Source organism: Dipodomys spectabilis, unplaced genomic scaffold, assembly GCF_019054845.1.
Source record: "Dipodomys spectabilis isolate Male_0828 unplaced genomic scaffold, ASM1905484v1 ptg000404l, whole genome shotgun sequence".
NCBI classification, from domain to species: domain Eukaryota; kingdom Metazoa; phylum Chordata; class Mammalia; order Rodentia; family Heteromyidae; genus Dipodomys; species Dipodomys spectabilis.
Genome location: NW_024871081.1, coordinates 2,354,746 through 2,380,778, shown reverse-complemented (window position 1 = coordinate 2,380,778; position 26,033 = coordinate 2,354,746). Strand labels below are relative to the sequence as shown.

General features: G+C 35.8%; 1 non-coding gene across 1 annotated transcript; it reads left to right on the top strand.

Moving 5' to 3' along the window:
• The first annotated feature begins 1,062 nt into the window (after positions 1–1,062).
• On the top strand, positions 1,063–1,169 carry LOC122096940. Its single transcript, XR_006145442.1, has one exon. It is a non-coding gene; the product is annotated as a U6 spliceosomal RNA (small nuclear RNA).
• The last annotated feature ends 24,864 nt before the right edge of the window (positions 1,170–26,033 follow it).

The window sequence follows — 26,033 nt, the reverse complement described above, 5'->3', positions numbered from 1 at the left end:
GGTTAGTTAAATGTATATGTAGAGTCCAGTTTTCTGAGGACTCACTCATCTGCCTAGGAATTCATGCTGGTTTTTGGAAAAAGAGCTCAAGTATGGATGCCATTTAAAGCCTTATAACTTTACTCTTTACCAGGGTATTCTCCTGCTATTTTGGTTGTTAAGAATGTCTACAAGAGTAAGCATTCCGTGAGGAGCAGGGAGACACCATATGACTTATACTTACTGAGGTTTCCAAGTGACTTGCTATCACTTGTACTGCATTTTGAAAGTCAAATCTCTCTAAAACTACCAGTTTTAAGAGATAAGAAGAGTGGAAAATGAACTCTTAGGGACAAATACATCTTCACCATATATTGTTCCAATTATTCCTTTTAAGGCATATTCAACAACTGGTGAAACTTGTGTTGGCTGTAATTATGTGTCTTTCTCCATGAGTGCATGTATACATGAGAATATGTATGTGTGTGAATAATAACATACATGTGTACATTATGGCTTATATCATCATTTATTCCTTGCTAACAAATAAAGTAAGGAATCACTAAAGTTTTAACAGAAACTGTGTAGTTAAAGTCGTAACTCTTCACTCTGCTCCTTTACACAAAGACTTTGCAACTTCTCATTAATAAAGTTTCCATAAACTCTGAAATGTACATACTAAGTACTTAATGTCTGCTATCATAAATCTTAAATACTTTACAGAAAAGTTTTATACCTGCCAAACAGTCCTATTTTTGGCATATATAAGCAAAATCCCAAAATTAAGCATATTTAAAACATTAAAACTTTTAACAAACCTTAACACTTGCTGCAATGTTCATTTTGACAGGTGCCTTGTATAGAATAATTGAATTTCTCCTCCTACACATCTCTTGAACTACAAATATCTGGAATTATTTTGTTTTTGGCATGTCTATCTTGATTTTATTCTTAAATGTGTGCTTATGTAAGAAATACATGATTCTATAATTTCACAACAATTCTTTTGAACTTACTTTTTGTTGAATTGCCTAGCTTAATAAAATCAATTAAAAATTATACTTTATATATAAAAACTGTTCTGTGCTCAATTTAGCATCACATACACTAACATTGGAACGATACAGAGAAGATTAGCATGCACCCTGCGCAAGGATGACATGCAAAGTCTTGGAGCGTTCCATAATTTTACAGCAACAGATGCTGAAACGTATGTGGCCACAAGGGAACCGTACTGCATTCTTGGTGGGAGTGTAAACTTGTTCAATTACTTTGGAAAGCAGTATGGAGGTGCCTCAGAAGACTCCACATAAAACTCCCCTATAACACAGTAATCCTACTTTTGGGGATTTATCCAAATGATCATAAAAAGGACTATACTAAAACTACCAGCACAACTATGGTTATTGCAACATTATTTACGATAGCTAAGATATGGAACCAACACAGATGCCCCCATTAGATGAATGGATCAAGAAAATGTGTTATATATACACAATGGAATTCTTTGCCTCCATCAGAAAGAATGACATCGCCCAATTTGTTAGGAAATGGAAAGACTTGGAAAAAAATTTATTGAGTGAAGTAAGCCAAGTCCAAAGAAATATAGGTCCCATGATTTCCCTTATTTTCAATAACGAATGTATGTCTGGGATAAGCAGAAAAGTTCAAAAGATATGTGCATATAACCAGATAAGATGATGTTAAAGAAATTGAACCCCAAGATAGGGACACAAGTGGTTTTTTGATTCTTGCTATTGTTTCTAACGTACTTATAATGTGGGATGTCATTTTTTTTTTGTTTTTTGTACGTTTCTCCCCACACTATAACCCCTGTTTTCTCTGTATTTGAAGTTGGTACACTTACATCTTGTATGTATGCTTCTCTAATTTGGGGAGGGGAAGGGAAAAAAATGCTCAAATAGCGATACAGGTTGACCCATTGTAACAATGAGATGCACAAGACATTATGTTGAAAAATGAACTTTACAATTTAGGCGGAGGAAGGAAGGGGGAGGGGAGTGTACTTGTGGAGGTGGGAGGGAAGGGATGGTAGGGGAAATATAAAGGAGGAGGTAACAATGCTTGTTAGGAAACTTACTAGTTTCCATGTTCATGTAAATGTAACCCCTCTGCACAGTATTATTACCATAAAAAACATATAAAAATGTTCTTAGATGGAAGAGTTTATTTCCTCTATTTTACACATATAATATTGTTAACAAAGAAATTAATTCAGAACACTGATATGAAGGTAATTTGAATAAATGTGTGTGTGTGTGAGTGCGGCAGCGCACAAGTATACACGCACGTGCATGAGAACACCATGCATGTATATTGGAATGCTCAGAATTTAAATCAGGGCTTCAAGGCCTTGCTAGGCCTTTCCTATCTAGATTGGTGAGCTACGATATAAGCTACATCTCAATTCTTGGCTCTTTGCTAGTTCATTAAACATTTTGAAAAATAATTTCATGAAGTTTTTTTTTTGGCCCTGATTGGCTCCCAAGTGTTATCCACAGATCTCAATCTCCTGAGCAAATATTCAGAGTAGATAGGATTATAGGTGTGACCAGCCAGCACAAGGCTTTTAGAACAATTTTAAAAGTAAAAGAAAATTTACTTCATGGGGGCCTGTTTAATCATCACCGAATTTGAAAGCCTTTTGAGTGATTATATGTCAATTTAATTCGTTTGGGGATTGTTAAAAGATAGTAAGTGATGATATTTAAAAGTTTTAGTACTTTTTAAAAAAGAAACTGGAACTGTGGGACAGAAGAAATTTGGCTGTCTTCAGACCTCAATTTGTAAGCTCAGCTCTGTGCATGATAACCTAATGTCACCAACACAGTCTGTGTTGAAGACAAAATGTGACAGAAAACAATCACCATGGGAAATATTTGCTATGCTATTATTTCTTGGACAATATGAATATTGAATTGAGAGCATAAGAGAATGGAGAGATTTTACCCACCTTTTTGGTACTGCTGAAAGACTTTTGGAAACTTTACTCATTTCCTTCCTCACTGTGTGTATCTTTGGGCCATGCACTTACAGTTTTTTACTACAATTTTTCCCAACACTACAATGGTAATAACATTAGCATTATACCAAATGTTATCTTAAGAAGTAAGAGAATAAAACTTGTGAAACACTTAACATAAACCTATGAATGTCCTTTGAGTTTAGCCAGCATTCTTTTTTAAATACTAATTAGAATATGATAAGTAGTACAGAAACCATTACATGTAGTGTTAGCAACCAGAAGTAATATCTATTGACCATGCTCAGCTTCCAAGGAAGCCAGGTGGATAACTTCTCATGCTGTAAATCAAACTGGTTATCTTATGTCGTGATAGTGTAAAAATATCAGAGACAGAACAATGAAGGAATGTTGTAGACTGAGGTGAAATCCATATAAAAATATGCAAACTTGATAAAACATAAAAGTATCTGAGCAGTATATTGTGTTTTACATCATTTAAGTTACATAGCAAAGATAAGGAAGACCTAGAAGAATAAAATGTCTTTTTGATATTTTATCATAGGTCCTTAGAAGGATGAACACGTTCCTCATTCTTGTAGAGGCATCATCAGATGAGGGGAACTGTATTTTTTGTTTGCTTCCTTCCATTTATTCTTCAGTTTGAAATCTGTACTACATGAGACTGAAAGAAAGCAAGTGAAATTAGCCGTACAGGCTTTGGAAAGAACAATCAAAGTAAAATAAATAAAATATATATAGCCTTGTAAAAGGTCTAACTAAATTGAGTTACATAGTCTCAAGCGTTTACAGAAAATGATTTAAGCAATATCATGTTATTAAAAATTTAAAAATTTTAGGAGCTGCTTAATTTTTTTCCTTTCTACTACCTTGAATTAATTATTGATTTTCTATAGAGAGATTAAAGATGAGATTAACAAGAAACTTGATTAAAAATGGACAAAAGTTCTGAATAGACATGTTTTCCAAAAAGCCCTGAAAATTGCCTGTGGATTTACAAATTTGTATTTAATAAAACTTTTGTGCTAGCTTAATGCTTTGTGAGCAGAAGTCATTAGAGAAATGCAATTCAAAATTACTTTGATACTACTTCTTAACTATTATAACTCATAAACAATATCCAAGGAACCAGGTGTGGAGGTAAAGGCTGGTAATTCCAAGTGATTGGAGGTTGGAGTAAAAGGATTTGAGTTTAAGGCCAGTCTTGGGTACTGCACACAGTAAAAACCTGCCCTTTAAAAAAACTCAAAATGTAATAATGTTGGCTGGCGACAGTGTGGAGAAAAGGAAATTTTCGACACTCTTGGTCAAAATACAGGTTAGTGTTCTCATTGTAGAAAGTAGTATGCAGTTTTCTAAAGAAATCCAAAGTTGAAATATGATCTGTCCCACCAATCGTGTGATTATTTCTCTCTGGGTAACTCATAAATATATCTGTAATTCATTGTTATTCACATTATTCACAAGAACAGCTAAGATAGAAATCGAAGTCCAGTGTTCACCTACAAACAAATAAAGCAACTGTGGTACATGCACAAATATCTTTTTCTGTTGATTCCAAAGTACTTTTTTTCCTGTTTCCATGTGATTAACCTCCAAATTAGAAATCCAGATATATGACTTAATTTAACCAAAACTATTTATTGAGTGTAAGAACCTTCTACTCTCTGCATTCTTCACACTAAGATCACCAAATATGATGAGTCTGGAATAATTAGTCTTTTTTTGACCTATGTTAATATTCTTTACAATGTGAGTGAAATGTTTAAAAGTAGTATTTGTTTTAGATTAATTGCTCTGAAGAGACAATAAATGATATTATCAAAGCTTAAAAATGATTTGATTTAAAATTTAGAATTCAGGAAATGGTTTTGACCACTCTGGCTACTGGAGCCTTCACTACAACCTAATGAGACAATTTATATTGATGAAGCAAAAATCTGACGTTAGACATTTATGAATAAAAAAATCATGTCATTCTGAATATGTAGAGCTACGTATAAAACATAGAAAATTTAGCTTCTAAATACCTGAATATGCTAGTACATTTAATTGCAGGGTAAGTACTTGTTCTGAAAGGAGATAAAATTGAACTTACTTTGAAATGTAAACCTAAGTATTTATTTGAATAAAAGACAATGTTTAAAATATCACTCATTCAAGAAACAAGATGTACAGTTAGTTGTTTTTCATGCCAATTATGTTCTCTAAGCTTACTACAAATACTAGATTAGTAAACCTAAGTCATTGCTTTGTAGGGAAATAGCAATTCCGTTTCTTAAAACTCATGACAATAACTTTTTCTCAAACAATTGCTAAGTAACTGTTTTATATTTTTTTGTCATGGAATCTTATTTGATAAATTTTTATTCATTAAGTTAAATAATTGGCAAACAATATAAATTATGCATGGACAAAGTTTATCTAACACGAGTTTTTTTTTTTTCAGAAGATAGATCATGGCTCTCTTAAAGAACATTAGAAGGCAGTGTGTTCTTTATTAATTTTTAGTTATTTTGTTAATAGATATTAATTGTCAGAAGTGACAATTCCATAAAATCTTTAACGGTATTTGATTATACTCCCTCTATTTCTTTCTTATTACTCCTTCTTCCAAAGATCTTCTGTTTTTCACATAAAATTACATCTTTATATATGCACATATAAACTAATTTGGAAGATTTAAGCTAAACTGCAAGTTAATTCAAGATGCACAGTGAATTAATAGAATAAATAAAAACCTGAATATCTTTTGTTAACTTTTGAATTGAGCTATCATTATTATTATTATTAGGGTTAGGATCTCTGACAGAATTAGAATTAGGATTAGAGAAATAGAAAATTTAGGTTCATCACAGGATGACCCATTGCAACAATGATACTCAAAAGACACTATGTTGAAAATGAAGTTTATACCATGGGAAGGGAAAGGTATGAGAAGTGGGGAGGGATGGGATAGTGAGAGAACAAGAAAGAAAGGGGTAACAATGCTCAACAAGAAACGTATTCCTTACTTTATATATGTAACTAATCCCTCTTTAAAGCATCTTTTCAACAAAATAAAAATTTTTAAAATAATGAAAAATAAAACCTGACAGGACATAGAAAAACAGTTAAAAATCTATGTTCGAAATATAAGTAAAAGTTAGACCTACACGCTGAGCAAGAGTTAGGATAAATATGAAAAAAGTGGCTTGCTACTAACATGATGATTCGGTTATAGGTAGGCTTAGGATTAGGAAAGGTGTGCCAGTTAGAACGCGGTCAGGATGAGAAAAATCTGTAAGACATTGTGTAAAACTGCCACATATTTTAAGAAGAATGAATGAAAACCAGTCTGTGTTACTTTAAATATTCAGATATAATTTGGTTTAAAGTGTGAGATACTTTTTTTTCCGGTTAGGGTTAGGGAAGGATAAGCTTTAAGGTGAATTTTAGTTTTCCAATTAGAATTAGAAGCCAAAAAAATGTGTGATTGAATAGAATCTAGACAATTTTCCTTACATCAACCATTTGGTGTTCAATCAGAATGTGATTTGGATTAGGTTTCTGGTTAACCGGAGTTGAGGATAGAGTAAAGAAATGGGTTAAAGTAGTGGCTCGCGCCTATTATCCTAGCTACTCAGGAAGCTATTTTCTGAGGATCGCAGTTCAAAGGTAGCCCAGGCAGGAAAGTCCATGAGACTTTTATCTCAAATTAACCACTATAAAACATAAAAGCGGTGCTGTGGCTCAATTGGTTAAACGCACACCTTGGGCTAAAGAACTCAGGGATTATGCCCTGGCCCAGAGTGCAAGCCCCACGACCGACAAAAAGAAAAAAAAAAAAAAAAAGAAATGTTAAATATTAAGTAAAGCTGAACCTTTTTTTAGGTTGTAGGAATTCAGGAAAAGCTGGGATAATGGAAGTACAATGTATTTCATAAAATCAAGATTTGAGATCAATGGGTATAATGATGCCTGTTATGGAACAAAATACATTCAGAGTTAAGAGTGAAAAATCTGTAGAGTTTACAGAAAACCTACAATTTATTTCAAGAATTACCAATGGAATTTCAGTTAGGATTGCACAAAATGAGCATTTTTCATAAATTTTAGAATTGGAATAGGATTAGTGTCAAGGTAATGGTTATTTAGGATTCCAGCCATGGTTAGGCTTAGAGTGAAGGAGAAAAAAAATGAGGGTCTAATTGAAGGTAAATTTTAATATAAGCCTGGTAAGAATGAGAATGAATGTAAACTAGAGTATTGCTATTAATATTAGAATCTACTCACAATTAGGCTAATGGTTATTCTCAACGTTCCAGTTAAGAAAGATTACGTTTAGGGTTAGAAAATGACTAAGATATTGGAAAAATTTAAACCTATGTTTGGAAGGATGAGTGAAAACTAGTGTACTTGTGTTAGTGTTAGTATTGTCATATAATTTGGATTAAGATTAGGGTCAATATTTTCTTCTGATTATATTTATTGTTACGAATAATAAAGCTTTTAGTATAAAATTGTGTTCACTAACAAGTAGAAGCAAATATATGAGGCTGAATAGTAACTAGAACGTTATCATTATATTTATTTCTCAGTGATCATTCTTGTAACGATTAATGAGTGTTTTCCAGACGGGTTTAGGTTGAGAGTTAGCGTTAAGTAATGGACTAGATGGTAAGTAAATCTGAAACTGTTTTCAGATACAGTGGTTCAGAAAAAGGCAGAATCAATGGAAACTACAGTATTTTTCCTGGTAAGAGAATATGAGGACAAGTCATATAATGACTCCTGTTAGGGAACAAGATAACTTTCGAGGTAGAGTCAGAAAATTTGTGAAAATTAGGGCAAACTGAAACTCATTTCCAGAGTGAAAACTGGAGTATTCATTAGAATAATTAAAAGCTAGAGTATTTTTCTTAAACATTAGAATTGGATTATCATTAGGGTGAAAGTTAGGTTTTAGTTCCAGCTAGGCTTAGTGTAAGCATTAGGGAAACGGAAAATTTAGGGTCAAACAAAGTAAATCTTCGAATAACAAGTAGAGTTAGAATTAGGATGAATGTGAAATAGAAAAGTGCTAATAATATTAAGATTAGAGTATGATTACGGTGAGGGTTAGGGTTAGGTTTACAAGAAAGATAAGATAATGAGTGAAACTAAAAACTATTTTTAGAAAGATGAGTTGAATTGAAGTTAGGATGAATAAAAACTAATGTATTTGTGTGGCTTTTAGACTCCAAAGGCTAAGGCAAGCCAGTGATATCCTCGTTTCCAATGTCTACTGTGGGAGTATAGAGAATTACTGCATATTACCAAGAGAATGTCCCACAGGATCTTAGTTGTAGCAGCTTTCAACCGGGAAGCATTTTCAGGTGATGGAATCAGTCAGGAGTGCAGTCTACATTTACCACGGTGGAGGTGATCTGAGTGATGATGTAGATTTCCTCCAGGTAACTGTCAGGCTGTTGTTGAACTTTACCCATTAGGATGTGCAGCAGCAACAGCAGGGTCTCTCAGTGGCTCCAAGGGGCTGTCACATCTCGTGCTGGACTGCAAATTCCTAGATAGACTGGTAAGGATACATTGCATACGTTTGGCAGGCTGTGACTCCACTAGTTTTTAAGACAATTTACACAATAGCCCAGGACAATTTACCAAGATGACAACTTTTTAAACAAATAGATCTTTTAATAAAGCTAGGATTTTCTAAGCAGATATTGAGGACTCAGGCCTGTACTATTATTTCCCATGCCTTTTCCTTCTGTCTATTTTGCCACATTTTTTAAAAAGTGAATATTTTCCCTTGTTCTTAATAAGGGATGATGGGCAAATATTCATCTTCTGTCACTTCTTGAAGCTGACTCAGGAGTGTTGATCCTACCTAGCCAGGAACCTATAAACTTAGCCTATTTTACAAAGAGGTTAAGAACAATATTTTTGACAAATATATTTGACAAATATATTTGACAAATGCACAGACCATTTTTCTGGCTACAGCAGTGGAGCTTCTTTAGTCTTCTGGTTTGCAAAAGGATCTTTATGAATGGCTTTGGAAGGTGATCTCTAGTAATCCTAACAATGTCTGAGATACCTATGCAGGCCTTCAGACAGATATCAATAGAAACACACTCTCATGTTTACAAACTTTTCCTGAGAAGATGAATTTCATGTAGGTGGTGTCAGCTCAAAAGTTACTGCCAATTAGAACTTTTGGCACATACAAGGGTTGGGATTTAAACTATCCTCCACATTTTGCAACCTTAGCTTTTTACTAATATCACAGATGACTGACAAGTTCCTGTCCCTTTCAGTCATAGATATGCTTACAAACTATCTTCCCATGACCTTCTGGCTCTGACCAATTTTTGAAGGGCCATGCACAAATGACTCAAGGATCTGACATTATTTCTGCCTTCTAAGCAGTGGCTTACGGTCTCTGGATGCTCCTCCATTACTTTCGTCCAAGGAGTGTCTTCTCCACACTGGAAACAATGCCTCATTGGCAATTCCCTTAGTTGGTTGCTGGACTTGAAATTGGGGCCTGAGTGCTGTCCCTCAGCTCTACAGCTCAAGGTTAGCACTCTGCCACATTGAATCCTAAAGCAGGTCTGCTTGCTCTTTCTGTCTTCTGCTGGCTGAGTAGAGGTGACATTCTCACAGAGACCTTCATCTGCCTAGGCTGGATTCAAACCAGTTTTCAGATCAATGAGTCTCATAAAAGGCCATTTTACTCCAGTTAAAAGCAAAAAGACAGTCAACATAGTAGTAGCTTTTAAGCATATTCTCACCTGAAACTTATTAAGAGCCAAAGTTACATCTGACAAACTTAAAAGAATCCTCACTCCTTTTTGTGGATCTGCTGGGAACTGTTATGGAAAAAAAAAAAAAAACCTAAGAGACCAAACTGAAATAGGAATTAAGAAATAACTTTGGTAATTCTAATTTTTCCTTTTTGTACTTTGAGGCAAATGTTTAGAACAATTTTACTTTTAAACTTTATATACAGAAATCCATTCCTAATTTGTAAGCCTCCTATTCATCTCTGTTTTAATATTCTATGCTTTAGTTTTTAGTTGCATTTTGAAAAACCCCTTAAACTCTCGAGGCTAGGTGTCACTCATTTCCTTTTGGCTGCTTGTTTTTAAACAGATACACATGAAAACTTTTAAGCTCAAATAACATTTTTTTCTCAATGCAAAAATTAGAATCACCATCACTGTACCAAGAAGCTAGACTTAACACCTTTATGCCTTAAAAATAACATATCCAATGGCAGAATATCAGAGAGCAAACCACATTATACAAATAAACTTTTGATCCTCTTCTTAAGGCCTTCTTAATTTTAATTTTAACACATCCAAGGGGCAGTTTTAGCAATGTTAATCAGATCTTCACATCACTCATTTTTACCATCATGTTTCCAGTGTCTATCTGTAGGGAAAAGGGGCAGAATAAATATGGGCCACTTGGCCCTTCCTGTGGAATGGGCACACACCCAATCTGACTCTTTAGATTTAGTTGAACTGCGTTTGTGCCCGCTTGCCCTAATTCATGATGCGTGGACTCTTCCCAGGGCCTGTTCCACCATGCATGACCAGCTGAACTGCACTTCTGCCTGTTCATCCTTCACTCCTAACGATAGGTCTTCTGTTGGCTTCTAAATTTCTCCTTTTTGTTAAGCCAGATATCTTGATTACAGTGTAAACAGCTTTATGCATTCTAAAATACCAGATTTTCTAATTTTTAAGTTAAAGAATCCTTAAAAAGCTATTTCAAACAATGTGAAAATGCTTTAAAAATTTTTTAGTAATGATCAAATCTCATAACCTTTGGAACTTTAAACTTAAACTCAGCCAATTGTTACAGCATGCTGACAATTTCTATCATGAACATGTTCACAAGCACATACAAAACACACTCAGATTTTTAAGCACACAAAAATCAAAATCAGTTATATGTACATTTGAAAGTTTTGAAAGAAAATTTTGAGACACTATTTATTTTAATCTAAGTAACTTTGTTGAGCTTCATTTTCCCAGGGCTTGCTTATTTAGCAAGGCATTTCAAAAATTGGTCTTTTGCATCCCTTCTGTTGGAGGAAGGCTGGGGGGGGGGGGGAAGTCACCTGAAATTAAACTGGCCTGATTTTTATCCAGTTTTAGACAAGAGCACTTTACATTGTCAGGACTAGCTGAAAAGTCAAAAAAAAAAAAGGCACAAATCCTTCTCTATAACTGAGCCCAGCTGAAGGCTGGAACTTCTATTTCCCCAGATATGTTCAAAATCACATTTGTAATAAAAGTTACTAGATGAAACCTTCATAGATGAGATGGTATAGGGCTTCTGGTGGAGCTCTGTCTGGTTTAAGGGAGGAGTTGGTATTGGCACAGCCTGTATGGTGGAACAGGACAGGGATTTGAGGGCAAAGGCCAGTCTGTGTAGGGCTTTGAGACATCAGGGAGGGAACAGCAAGGACTAGACTTGTTAGAGGAGGGGTCTCTTGTGCAGTAGGTGGGATTTAGGATGGAGGCTGGCAGGTGGACAGGTTTTCATTGGAAGAAGGTGGGGTCACTGGGGAGGAGGCTGTTTGGGACAGGGCTTTGAGAAGGAAGAACAAGGCTACAAAGGAGGAGGTTACTTAGAGGAGGGGATCTGGTGGAACACTGTGAGCCCTTGTGGGACATGTAGGGTGAGGTTTTCCATAAGGCAGGGCAGGGAATGGAGGGAAGAGGTTGACAGAAGGTGGGGATTCTGGAGTAGGAATGCAGAGCTATGAGGGAGTGGCTTTTCAGGGTGTGGATTTGAGAGGGCATGGTGGTACTAAGAAGACATAGGCTAGTAAGGGGCAGGGTTTCTCATGGAGAATGGCAGGACTTTGGGAAGTGTGTTAGGGTGGAGGTGGGGTTTCCAGCAGAGCAGGATGTAGTCACAATGTATGGAGGCGTTTTTCAGGACCAGGGCTTTGTGAGAGCAGTGATAAGATCCAGTGCACTAGACTAGTTAGGATGGGGTTTCTGGTGTTGCCAGTTACCACTTCGAAAAGAGGAGTGAGGTTGGATGGGTATTTCAGTGTTGTAAGGCAGGACATGGACTATGGACAGGGTTTCCAGCAGGGCAAAACAACCTTCCAAAAGGGACCATGAAGGGACTGGGATTTAAAGTTGAGTCTAGTGAGGCTTCCAGAGGGAGGCCAACTGGTGCAGTGGTTTCCAGTGGAGCAATGTGGGTGTCCAGAAATGGCATAGTGTGGTGGGGGTTTTCTAGTGGAGTTTTTCAGGAGCAGGGCATGGTTTGGAGCCATGGGGCTAGTTGGAGGAGGGGCTTTGAGAAGGAATGTAAGAACTACAATGGTGTAGGATAATTGTGGGCAGGGTATCTGGTGGAGTAGGATGTGGAACTGAGGGAGGAGCCAAGGTGGGGGTTATCTGGAGAGCAAGTCAGGGCATTGAGAGAGTAGATGTGGGAGGTAGAGAGGCTTGTGGTGGAGCCGTGCTGCCTTTCCAGGCAGGAAATGGGCTGTGTGAGAAGCTTCTGGCCAAGCAAAGCAGGGCTTCAAGGGCAGTTATAGGGAGATGAAGGGTTTTTGGTATAGCATGATGGGCTTTGTGGGAAGAGGTAGTTTCAGGGCTGTGTCTGAGAGATTAGGCCTCTTACAAGTAGGCTAGTTATGGGCAGAGATTCTGATGAAACCAGGGGGGCTGGAGTGAGAAGGCTGGTTGGGGATGGGGTATGAAAGGGAAGGGAAGTGTTTGGAGGTACTAGGATATGGGAGCAATGCTACTATGAGCGACTAGAGTAGTTAGGGGCGGATCTCATCTGGTGGACAAGGTGGGGATTTGAGGGAGGAGCCTGGTGTAGGCGGAGTTCTATTGCAGCAAGGTGGGACATAGAAGGAGATATGGATGTGGCCTGGTTTCTGGTGGTGCAGAGCAGGGATTCCAGGAAGGGGTGGAGTGGAAGAGGGATTTCCCTAAAGCAGAGGAGGGCTTTCAGGAAATAGTCTGGTTGCAGTCAGGCCTTTGAAAGTTTTTAGCATTGCTACCAGGGGGTAGGTTATTTAAGGTTGAGCTTTTTAAGGAGGATGCTGACTAGAAGTGGGTTTCCAGTTGATCTAGTCAAGTTTTATGGGAAGGAGGGATAGCAAATGGGCAAGACATAGTGAAGAGTGGGGCTACAAAAAACAAAAAGTTACTACTAATAAATAAAATATAAGAACACCATTTTCTGTCAGTGTAGAATTATATTACTTTTATGTGTGTGAGAGATACTGGAGAAAGTAACCAAGTGTTAAATCCTTCCTAGGGAAATTTTTCTTTATCCCAGTTGATTGAAAATAAAACCATAGGTCACATCAGGCTCAGAGGCACACAGTAGACTAAGACACATGAAGCTGAGAACTTGATTCCCCAGCACCACCAATAAGGACCACAAATAAAAAGTTTAAAATATCTCACTTGGTCATAATGGACAATGTTGTCTTAAAATTGTGAATGAATAGAACTTTTACTCTACCCATTTTAGAAATCCTAAAACTAAGTAAGTAGTAATGTTTTAACATTATACAATATTGGAAAGTATACTAAAAATAATTAGGAAAATATAAAATTGTACAAAGAATGTTCGTTCTCCAGCATCAATTATAATCTAAAAGAATTTAAAACCAGAAAATTGCGATATAGTGAGATTGCAGCATGGTTTCTTTTCAATCATCAAAATGGTGACTTAAGCAATGTGTTTTTATCATCGGATGCATCGATGTTAAAAACATAACTAAGAATGTGAAGCATTACTATACAGACCCTGAAGAAACTCAGAAGGAACTGCAAAATGATGTTGGAATAAAATTAATGACTAATTAAAGTAGGAATTGATCTACACTAGGCCCATAAATACTTTCCAGAAGAAAAGGCTACTTTAAAAATAAACAGTGAATAGGAAGCAGGCAGGAAGACCTTGAAGTAAACATTACCCAATGAACAACATCTACGGAGGCATGATTGCAGTCTTCTTTTACCTAAGTTACAGTTACTGATCTATGTACTTCCCCAATGCCAAATAACAAAGCCATGAAAATGCAGTAATCATTTTCAAGGCATTAGACTTTACAGAAAGAATTCAATGAATGTATTGCTAGAAAGTAAAGATAGATGTCTGAGCTAAAGTGTGAAGAAAATATCCTCAATCTCTGACCCTCTGCGGTGAGAGGGGTACAAGATGAACCACAAGGAGATTGGATAGAAGTACAGTAGTGCATAACAGTAGTTCCCAAGATGCAATGATGAATGTAACAGGGGAGAAAATCAACATGATCATCACAGGACTTAGCATGGGAGAGTAGAGAGAAAAACAGTGAAAATCCAAGGAGAATTACAAAGGATGTCCTTGCATATTTGGCAGAAGAGTGCACGGCATTGAGGTCTAAACTATGTGGAGGTATTATAGGCTCATATGGTGCCACAAGAAGTGATGAACTTATGATTTACAGGGCATTGAATAATCATAAAGGTGATACTTCTGTAGTGCAGAGTTAAACCTTGGTAAATTCTGTTTTGAAACACACTCTAAAACCAAGAAAAGAAGATTCAAATTATATATGTGATTTGACCATTTGCAACGATAGAGTTCAAAAAAAATCAAATCACATAATGTGGATGTAAAAGGATAACATTAATAAAGTAATATTTAAACAACACACATTTTATGTGAATATTCTTGGTTATAAGCGATTTGTTTTCCTTACAGATTTTGAATGCACAAAACAACAAAAAAAAAAACAAAAACAAATCAAAGCAAAAAAACACTTGGCAATTAAGCTGGATGCCAGTGCCTCATCCCTATTCTTATATAGTCACGAGGCTGAGATTGGAAGATCATGGTTCACAGATGGCTGGGGTAGCAATCCATGAGATATTTATGTTCAATTGTTAAATCAAAGACAGAGTGAAACCTTGGTTGAAATAGTACAGACTCAGTCAGTCATGAATGAAGAAACCAAGCAAGAATTTGAGGCTCCGAATCAAGTTTCATTACTGTGCGTGCACACACACACACACACACACACACACACACAATTGGCATGAAATAGGAAGAGCGAGAGAAAAAGAGGGAATATTAAGAGTTTAAAAAGTAAACCTGTCTGTCAGGACTATCCTAAGCATATATTAATTAATAAAAATGAGGCAAACCTTGGAACCTATTTTTCTTTGAGTAAGGCTTCCTTCACATAATATGATTGTTTTCCAAGTCTTTCCCTTTTCTTAAGAAAGGGGCTATCATTCTATCATTCTTTCTGATAGAAGCATAAAATTACAACATTTTCTTGATCCATTCATCCATTGAGGGGCATCTTGATTGGTTCCATATCTTAGTTATAGTAATAATGCTGCAAAAAATATAGTTGTAGATTTAGTGTGTTTTAGCTTGAGATCATTTCTACAAGCCCAAGAGTGGGATTGCTGGCTCCAGAGTTATATACATTTGACCTTACAAAATGATGCTAATTGAAATGAACTCCATGACATGGAAACAGCAAATTTTTTTTTCAGATATCAACCTTGATGTCGGTAGACTATCTAGATATTATTTTATTTCATTTGTCTTTTCTATTGGTTTATCCCTAGCAAACTCTGTCTTGATTTTGGTACCTTCCATCTTGTATATACATTTATCTGATTTGGAGATGGAAAGGGAAAAAAATATAGTGATGAAAGAAGTGCAAAGAGTGACCCATTGCAACAATGATATTCACAAGACACTTTCAGAAATGAACTTTACAACTATGGGGTGGGGAGCATGTGTGGAGAGTGGAAAGGGAAATGAGAACAACAATGGAGTGGATAAAAATATTCAACAAGGAATGTATCTTATTCATGTAACTGTAAACATTTTGTACAATATTTTTGAAATAAAATAAAATTTAAAAATTGAACCTATCCTAGAAAAAATATAGTTTTCAAAATAAGACATCTGTCACAGTACTTGTGAGGGATTCTAGGGTCAAACTGTTAAACCTGGAAAGGGATAGATTGCGAAGCCATCTCAAACAGCAATCAAAAGACTGAGAGCTCTGCTCTGGAAAGGTCAGTCAAGGGAAGACAGGGGTATGAGTTATTACCTCAAAAGTATATAAATTCAAGCTGTTGGACACTAAAAGATTAAGACTTTGGAGACAAGATGGATGTCTGTGTTATGGATGTAATGACTATTACTCCCTTCTGCTCCCTAACAATAAGGGATTCAATTATCACTATGTATACAAACAATACCTCATGTTAATAGTTGTAACCAAAGCTAGGTTAATGCCTTAGTTTGTGGACATACCTATAGCCACTGACCACCACCCGCCTTGTAGTAGAAGGAATATAAACATGTTAAGCAGGATTTGGTGATCCAGAAGCTGGCAATGAGGCTTTGGGTCCTCTGGTGTCTTCTTTCCTATCATTTCCAGTGATTTCTCAGTTTTTTGGCCAGGTATCCCATCATCTTTCCTGTCCCATGGTTGCGGTTAGTGACAGTACTGATTTTCTGAACACCTCAAAACAAACTATGGAAAAACACTTCCTTAAAAAAGATTGAGGAAGATTGAGCAAAGATACCAAACGTTAGCAGTGACCCTGTGATCCTCTATCAAGTAAGTACAATTCAGGAATATCTTTACTTCTGATAATAGGAGATGGATAATTGTCCCTTTTGTATATTTGGTATTTGGTATTGCATGCATTTTCAGAAACACATATGCATTGTTAAATAATGTTTTTTATTTCACAGGTCACAGACCATGTCACTGGAGTGATGACCCTAATGTCTTATCTCAGTTGCCTGATTCAGACTTAGATGAGTGTGAATTGCCTAATTATGAACATTTCTCCATGAAACTCAACAACACAGAATGAAGTGTCAGGGTCAGGCCATTCCATACCTGTAAGGATTTTTACATATGTTATAGTAATATACACCTACACTGCTCAGCACTCATGGCACAGTGGTTTGTTATAATTGTCCTCAAATCATAAATATGCTAGAGCTTAAAGCAGAATGATGGGCTATTCATTTTCAACGCAAGAGTAATGATCACCCCCTGAAATTATTCTCAGTGGAGAATCCTTCCTATACATTTTACTGACTTAGCTTCTACTCTCTGTTTACCATTATCAGGAAGGGTCACACTGTATCGAGCTACAATATTGCAGCAACTTAGCTGCCTTAGAATGTTACCTCCAATCTTGATACCAAGGTCAACTCTGCAACTCTAATCACATAGTTAGTGGACACCCGAACTTTTCAAGCCTGGTTAAAAATTCAGCTATCACTGCTCATTGCCAGTGTTAAAGAACTCACTCCTTTAGATGTATTATGTATCTTCTTGTATTTCCAACACTGCCTTAGATGTTTGTTTTTGAAGTAGAGCTTTTAGTTTGCATTTGATTTATGGAGGTGTTAGTGATGCCAGTTGTTAGTAATTTGATGTTTTGACATTGTGGCTATTGAGGAAGTGAATACACATTACTCACAAAAGTTTCTTTATGTGTATAGGTATTGTGATATTGTGAACTTCCTAAAAGCCAGCCATGGGAGCACATGTCCCTAATCCCATCACTTATGTCACTGATACAAGCCTTGAAAGGTCCAGATCAGTTGGCACTTTATAGTGAGAACCTTTTCTACAAAGAAAGGGGAGAGAATAGCAAACAAAAAAACAACAAATGAATCTTCCAACAGTTTTGTCACATATTCTTTACACTTAGCCATTAAGAGCACCATAATAGTATTGTTTATGACTTCTTATATACTCTTTTCCTGTTCTGAGATGTTTTATTTATGGATCTCTAAGATGTCATATAAGAATTACATAAGAAATCTATATAAATCATATAAGAAATCATAAAAATAGTTTGTTAGGGATATATAATCCAAAGGTAATAATTTCAGGAAAATATTAAGCACATAAAATGTAATGCATTGACTATTGAAAACTTCAGCAGTTGTAGTTTATTTATTCTTATAACAAAGTTTATAAACGAAGTTACAGTGGTATTCCAACTGGAACACAGAACTAGAAATATGAAGGGTAGCACTAAAGAATGCCACTGCTACCACTAATAGAGTAAGAATGAAATTTAGGCAAAACTCCTTCATAATAAAAGCCACAGGACAACCCCAACATTGCTTTCATTGTTTCATATGAGGACAAGACTTTTTTTAGTAAAGACAAATTTTCAAAGATATTAACATCAATTGGGTATATATTTCTTAAGTCCTTCAGGAAGGTTGCTGTGACCATGTTGATGGAAGCTGACTTCTTGGGGACCTACTACACAATGTGCAGACACCATTCCAAGCACTGAACCTGCATTAGGGTAATTTAAGTGCTCATGAGTGTTCTTCAAGTTAGGAAATGAATTAAGTTTTTTATTAAAAACAAAAGTAGGAAAGAAGCCCAAACATATGTCCAAGTTGCTAAGACTGATCAGTTGAGACCCATAATTCAAATCCAGAATTCCACCATCCACATCTGAGGATATTCTGTGTCACATTCATTACTTTTCAAGAGCTATGGAGCAGATGAATCCACATTATCTTACTAATTATGGTTATGAGATCAATAACATTGATACAGAATATAAATATTTTTAAATGAAAAGGGTATGGATAATGACAGCACAAGTGATCTTTATATCAAAGGAAGATCAGTTTAATTTCTAAAGAAATACCTGAATGAACATCATTCAGCTTCCACTGTTTATTATTCCTGGTATCAAAGACACCTGTGCTGACGAACACAGGCTTTTATCAATCAGTACCCTCAATACACAGGGAATAGATTGTTATGGATATACAATTCAAAAGGAATCATTTTTGTGACTATTTACTTCCTTGTTGTACCAAAAAAAATCTATTCCCTATTCTAAAACAAATATCAATTTAATGGATATTAGTGTTATCAGTATAAATTAGGTGTGCATAATATATGTAATGTATCTTATTACATAACATAGAAATTATATATTTATATATCATATGTATACATATATATGTATCATTACTAATATTCTACGACTACTATAAATAATATATGTATAAAACATTTTAGTATTATACTGTGAAGGATACAAGGAATGACAACTTTATGTAAATAAACATATATGTATGTTTTTGTCACATAATTTATTTTTGTGCCATTACTGGGACTGGGTTTTGTCCCTGAGCCATTTCACTCAGACTGGCTTCATATAGCTATCTTCAGATCTCAGCCCCTAAGTAGCAGGAATTACATACATGAGTCAGGTTATAGATTTTTAACCCCATCCTTGGCATATTCTTACATAATTATTTTTGAATGCTCAATTATATTCTGATATTCCATTTCTAAACCAATTCAGAATAAATAACTACTAATTGAGTAAAACTCTAGTTTGCAATCAAAATTGTAAGGACCCTACTTTATTTCCATTTTCAAAAATATTGCTAGTTTAATTCCTGGACAGACAAGTAGAAAAATTAAATTATGTGTGCATAATATATGTAATATACTATATTACATAACATATAAATGATATATTTGTAATATATGCATAATTAGTGATAGTCTATAATTACTATAAATACTATATGTATAAAACTGGTTTTAATATTATACTGTGAAGGATACAAGGAATGACAATATCCCTATCGTAACTGTCTCATTTTTAACAGTACACAAACTATGTTTTAAATAGATATCTTCAAGAAAGCACACCTCTGTAATCAAATATTCTCCTCATCATTATGAACATCCTCTAAGATTGGCTACACTTATCCACAGCAAACACTTTGTGATACTTCTGGATAAAGTTGCTTGTCCTCATCCTTATCAGTCTTTCAGCAACTTCAGTGAAGAGCTTTTTCTCTTGCTTTGCCTGTAGACAATATCATCCTTTGTTATTTCCCAGCAAAAAAATTGTGGCTAGCAGGCTTGAGCATTGGTACATACAAAGGTTCTTTGGTTACGAATTTTTCCTTTCCTTTCTTGATAAGTGAGCTGTAATAACAAAAACCTCTTAAGACAATGTGTAAATGAAAACATATTGATTTGAAAATACTACAAATATTCGTTCTTTGAACTTATTTTTAATTCAAATATAATAGGGATGGTTTTATTGGTGTACACCTTTAAATCTAGCTATTTACAAGGCTGAAAGCAGAAGATCGTAGTTTCAAGCTAGACCAGGTAAATGGACCATGAGACATTTATCTTCAACTAAGAACCAAAAAGCTAAAAGTGGAGCTGTGGCTCAAATGGAAGACTGACAACCTGAGCACAAAATAAAAGTAAAAAACAACAACCAAGGCCACGAATTTAAGTCATAGTATTAATATTCATATACTATATATTTATGGTTCCTAAAATATTATGTGAGTTAATTTGTCAAAACCTGCTCATACATTACATATGAGGTGTGAAATAGTAGGTAAGTCTGAAATGACTACAAGATATTTTGACAAGGCAACTCGAAGAGTTATCAATTAAATAGTAATGAGGGATACAATCAAAGCTCACTTTGGACTCTTTTGAATTTGTTAAAATCAATAGCTAGGAGTTGTCAGTAGACATGATGCTATTAAGGAATTGAATTAAAGAAAGAACAGAGCTGGAGAAAAAAAACGAAATAATTACATGTACTCAGTGGTAACACTCATGAGAAGGAAGATTACAGAACTAAGCCATGGGATACACAAATATGTATAACATGACAAATGAAGAAAAACAGTAATAAGTATGTAATGCAGACTTATATGGATAGGTATTTTTAATGTTTAAGGGCTATGAATAGTTTATGTGATGACCTAAAATTTAAGAAATTGGTAAGGTCAACTATCTCTTGGGCAAACTATAGCAGATAGGTTAAGTAAAACAGGACCACAATAGAGTGTCTTGATTTGCCAACGTGAAAACAGGTCAATATTTGGAAAGCTATTTTTTGGACATGTGGTTGGAGTGACAATTGCTGCAGTTTGTTCAAGTGTCAGTAGAAGGGTACAGATTTAGCACAATGATAGAAATCTTTCCAGGATCTGGTACATTTTCCCACTGTCTTCAATTTCCCTTTTTTTCTGAGAACTAAAATGTCATTACTGGAAGCCATTCCCAAATTGTGCCTTTGGCAAGTTTTCAGATATTCAATCACTTGCCCAAATAATAGAGAATGGGACCAGGTCTACATTGAGCACTCATAGTAGACAGGTTTCTGGCCATTCTCAGGAGGAGCCTTCTGCAATTGTGGGATGGATAGGGCTGGATAATTTACAGAACAGCCATCATAGATGGAAAGTATTCTGCTAATTTGACCACTGATATATTGGATGTTTTATCTCCATTGTATTGATTTTTATGAATCAGTTAATCAGATTCTTTATACTATATGATGTTACTAAATTGTGAAATGCGTGTTTATTGCATTTCCTTTGTATAACATATAGTATGTTTTGAAATTTGGTATAAATCATTCATGTTTCTATTTTTTTCAATGTGGATTACTCCTAGTTCTCAAGAGTGGGGAAATGCTTTGGAACTTTGTAACTTGAAGTCATATGTTGCCATGTGTCATATCCTATTTTCCTTGTACAGAGTTGTTAATAAATTATATGTAATTTATTTTTTATTTTTATTTATTGTCTATTGCAGAGTTTGAACTTGGGTCCTGGGCACTGTTGCTGAGGTCTTTGGCTCAAGGTTATCTCTCTACAACATTGAGCCACAGTATCAATTTTAGTCTTGATTGAGTAACTGGAGATAAGTGTCTCATGGCAAGTTTTCTGCCCAAGATGGCTTTGAACTGATTCTCAGATATCAGCCTCCAGATTAGCCAAGATTACAGGCATGAGCTACCAGCACCTAGCTATATGTAATTTCAACTGTAATTTTCTTCAAGTGTTTCATCCTGCACTGAAGTTTATTTTTCTGACAAACTTTCTAATAAATATGTAATCTATTTAATTTTGATAAGTACTGCTGTACTTCCCAATTATTTGTGGCATTTCTGAAATCCAAGTTCCTATGTGTGTCAGGGTAGATACTTTTGCCTGTAACAAGTATTGTTGTTGAACACATGACATCTGGCTACTAAGAGAACAAAGGATGTGAAGCTACAGTAGCCAGATAAATAACTACCAGGACAATTCAAGGGCAACTCATGTACTCTCTGTGTAGGTGCATACGGAACATAGAAAAGACATTATTTTTTTTGTGGGGGGGTCCGGTCATGGGGCCTGAACTCTGGGCCTGGGTGCTGTCCCTCGACTTTTCTGCTCAAGGCTAGCGCTCTACCACTTGAGCCACTGCAACAATTCTGGCTTTTTTCTTTTTGCTTATGTGGTGCTGAGGAATTGAACCCAGGGCCTCATGCATGCAAGGCAAGCGCTTTACCACTGAGCCATCTTCCCAGCCCGAAAAGAAATTCTTATACTTGAAAGTGATTGAGTGTGTGTGCACATAGATGTTGACTTAATTATCTGTTGCTATAGTTTTACACATTCACTAGTATAAAACAATATTTCATATATACATGTTTATGTATATATATATGTATATATGTATGTATGTATATATATATATATATGCATATATATATATATATATATGCAGATCACAGTTTCCAGAATCCAGAGAACCATCTCCATGGCCACTGCTTGCTTATGTTGCTCTTTGGGTAATAAGAATGAAACCTGGAATTGTCCAGTGGTAGAGAAATTACACAGAGATTCAAGCATTTGTCTTTCAATATGTTGCTTGTTCCTAACTCTAAAATTAGGAAGTTTGTTAATATATAATATATGTTATATTAGAATATATTTATTATACTATATAATGTATAATATATTTTACACTATATATTATATATAATATCTGACAGAATTATATATTTGTAAGGAAATTTATAATAAACACATTAGTGTCGATACTTTCCTAGTCATGATTAAGTTCGGCAGAGTTGGTGCATTATATCTCAACAGGAAAACTCTACTGAAGTTCTGATGACCTTGAACTAGATAAGAATTCCTGTTAAAAAAAAAAAGCCTCTCCTCATTTATGAGAAAAAATAAGTTTGGAAGCTTTTTTTTGTTTTTGGGTTTTTTTTTTTTTTTTTAGCAGGTCATGGGGCCTGAACTCTGGGCCTGGGTCCTGTCCCTCTCCTCTTCACCTCAAGGCTAATGCTCTACCACTCTAGCCATAGCACCACTTCTGGCTGAGGAATTGAACCCAGGACGTCAAGCCTGCAAGGCAAGCACTCAACCAATGAGCCATGTTCCTAGCCCAGGTTTGGAAGTTTCTCGGAAGAGGAATTTGGCATTTGCTATGCATCCTTGATTAGTAAGAGTAGGTATCATTTTGCTCCAAATTTTGTCTCCTTTTATGTTCCCTAGACAGTTACACAGGATCATCATTCCATCGCATATCTTTAAGTCCTTCTTTTATTTCTTTTTATCATTATTGTGTTGTTGTTTTTGTTTTGATGATCATGAAGCTTGAACTCAGGGCCTAGATAGTGTCCCTGAGCTCCAGGCTAGTGCTCTACCACTTGAGCCACAGGACTACTTCTGGCTTTTTCTGCCTGGGCTTGCTTTGAATCGTAATACTCAGATCTCACTCTCCTGGGTACCTAGGATTACAGGTGTGAGCCACTAGTGCCCAGCAAGTCCGTCTCTTTTAGATATTATTCTAAAAGCCTCCTAACCAAGGTCACTCCTCAGATAGTAAATGGACCTATGCCAACAGTCCCTTCACACTCTCATCTCCTGTTATGGCTATTATGTGTCTTTTCCATGTTATCTTGAACCTACTTCACTGTTTTCTTCCTAATCCATGATTGTATATGTGTTACTAATAATTACCTAAATTGAGTGGCTATCCACCCTAAATTACTCAACCATTAATTTCATTTATTTTTTTTCAATATGATTGTTGTTCAGTTCCAATCTGAGCTTATACTCACCTTTTCTACCTCTTGGCATGTGCAGAGCCTGGGCCTTTTCTACCTCCAATGCAAGAGGTTAGCCAAAGTATAGCCTACAATATTCCTGCTTAGGATTCAGGACAAGTAGTTGAGTGCCTGAAAGAAGCAATGCATTCTTGGCATGGGAATGGGTAGGAGAGACAATAGCCTAGAGAGCAAACTGGTAGACACAACATTTAACAACTTCTTTGGGGAAACTGACCTCCCTCACAATGGCAGTGAGATAACACACCTAGTGAATTTTCATATATAAAGGAAGTTGTCATGTCTCACTGCACAACTCACTTTTAGTCAGAGAGGGTCATTCTTTTGTGTACTCCTTAGGCCCAGTCTCACTTTATCTCCATCTTAGACTTTGCCCAGACTCTGTTCCTACCAGAAGGTGCCTGATGAGGAGGAAAATGTGATCTCTTGGTTTCTGACTGGCCCTGTGAGAACTGAGGTCACTTTAAGTTTTGAACCTATTCCTCCTGACAAAGCTGTGGTGAGTGGTGGGAAAGCTCATTCTCTGAATTGTGCCATAGCACCAAATCTCTTCAGAAAAAGTCAAGGAATGATGAATCCTGCCTGAGGGATTGAGTTTCTCTATTTCCAAAGAGGTCAATTAATATCTGATTCTGAGTCCCAGGTGGAGGTCTTTTACCAGATCCTCCAAGCTGGACTGGATGTTCCTCAGATTCCAGACCATCCTCATATTTCTTTAGCTCTTTCTCATGAACCAAAAGGTCACAGGAGTTGAGTTCAGAAACAAGGAGAAATGAGAATAGCAGAAGAATTACTGGCAGGGGAAGGAATTAGAAAATTTGGGTGAAAAAGGGCTCAGAAAATCTACGATCACTCATATCATTTGGGAATCACATCATAAGATTAGGGAATAAAAGTAATAAATTACTGCCTAAATTCGTAACTCCACTGCTCTGACTACATTACAAGTGCTCTGTCAAAAGGTAGCTGTCCTAGCTCCACGTTGATGAGCAAAATGGAGCACATTTTTTCCTCACAAAGTTCTACTGAGTATCTTCATCCATGCCCCAGGTTGTTCTTACTTTCTACTTCTCTGTTACTTTTCTTTGCTGGATTCAATAAATGATACTTGAATGTGTTATCATCTTCATACATGTAATCACATTTTCTTTTTTTTTTCTTTTTTTAATTTTTTTTATTTTATTTGTGAACATACTGTACAGAGGGGTTACAATTACATGGGCAGGATAATGCATACATTTCTTACCAAGCATTGCAGCCTCCTCCTTTGTTTACCCTTCACCTCCCTTCCCAGCCTCCCCCCTCCCCCCCAATCCTTCCCCTCCCCCCCAAACCCCCGCCCACACCGACATTGTAAAGCTCATTTTTGACATGACAACTTGTACTTCTCATTGTTGCAACAGGTCCACCTGAATCCTTAAAAGACTTGTTTTTCCCCATCTCCTCCACAAGTTATACTGACATCAAATATAGTGAAAGCGGGTGTTATACTGTGGGGGAGGGACATACAAAGCAACAAAGAAATAATCTTATAAATGCATTAGAAACACATGCATGAAAGAAAAAGACATTAAAATACATATCTAAGGGTTCATTTTCCTAACATCACATTATCTGACCTTTTCCGCTTGACTCATAAATATACTAGATATTGCAAATAAGGGAAACCATGAGACCTGTGTCCATTTGTTATAAATTAAAACAAATTATGGGGAACATATGTCTGTGGTACATTTTCTTCCATGGCATACTTATTTGATGTTATTAAGTATCATTTTAATTGTTTCATTTTTAAAACTTGAGGAAAATATTTTGTTAGTATTAGCACTAATCAGTTGCACATTTTTTTAAAATTTTTCCATGTCTGTGTTTTTGTTATTAAGCTTCTAACATTTTCTTGTCCCCCAACTGTTGCCTTCTTAAAATTGGATCAAATTACAAACTGTATATGATGGTCCTTTATGTGTTCATTGATATATTTAAATTTCTTCTAATATCCACATACTATAGGATATCTTCAACCTATTGTAACTCCTCTAAAAATCAATATGGAGGTCCCTTTTAAAGAAAAACACGAAGCCACAAAACCT